Source organism: Penaeus monodon, chromosome 20, assembly GCF_015228065.2.
Source record: "Penaeus monodon isolate SGIC_2016 chromosome 20, NSTDA_Pmon_1, whole genome shotgun sequence".
Taxonomy (NCBI): Eukaryota; Metazoa; Arthropoda; class Malacostraca; order Decapoda; family Penaeidae; genus Penaeus; species Penaeus monodon.
Window position 1 is genome coordinate 31,823,528 of NC_051405.1, and position 782 is coordinate 31,824,309.

Below are 782 nucleotides of genomic sequence, written 5' to 3' on the forward strand. Positions count from 1 at the left end.
AGTCGGGTAATAATTCGGCGGTGGCGTGTCGGTCCCATCGCTGGCTAACAAACAGGCTAACGGACCCTAATGTATATAAATGTGCGCTCAGAGATCGTGCGTATCCAAATATCCTTAGAAACAGACAAGGCAATCTGGTAGTCGACACTTATTTCTCTTCTTCTCCTACTTGATCTATTCTTATTCTAGTAACATATATTTTTCTTTACTTGCCTGGGATATTACTGAATTCTCTCTCTCTCCCCTCCTCTCGATCTTATCCCTATCTCTATCCCCCCCTCTCGATCTTATCCCTATCTCTATCCCCCCCTCTCGATCTTATCCCTATCTCTCTCCCCCCCTCTCGATCTTATCCCTATCTCTATCCCCTCCTCTCGATCTTATCCCTATCTCTATCCCCTCCTCTCGATCTTATCCCTATCTCTATCCCCCCTCTCGATCTTATCCCTATCTCTATCCCCCCCTCTCGATCTTATCCCTATCTCTATCCCCCCCTCTCGATCTTATCCCTATCTCTATCCCCCCCTCTCGATCTTATCCCTATCTCTATCCCCCCCTCTCGATCTTATCCCTATCTCTATCCCCCCCTCTCGATCTTATCCCTATCTCTATCCCCCCCTCCGATCTTATCCCTATCTCTATCCCCCCTCTCGATCTTATCCCTATCTCTATCCCCCCCTCTCGATCTTATCCCTACCTCTATCTCCCCATCTCTCCCTCCCTTTCCCAAAACACACCCTGAAAATAATAATAAACCTCACTATAATTATTCCATTACCACC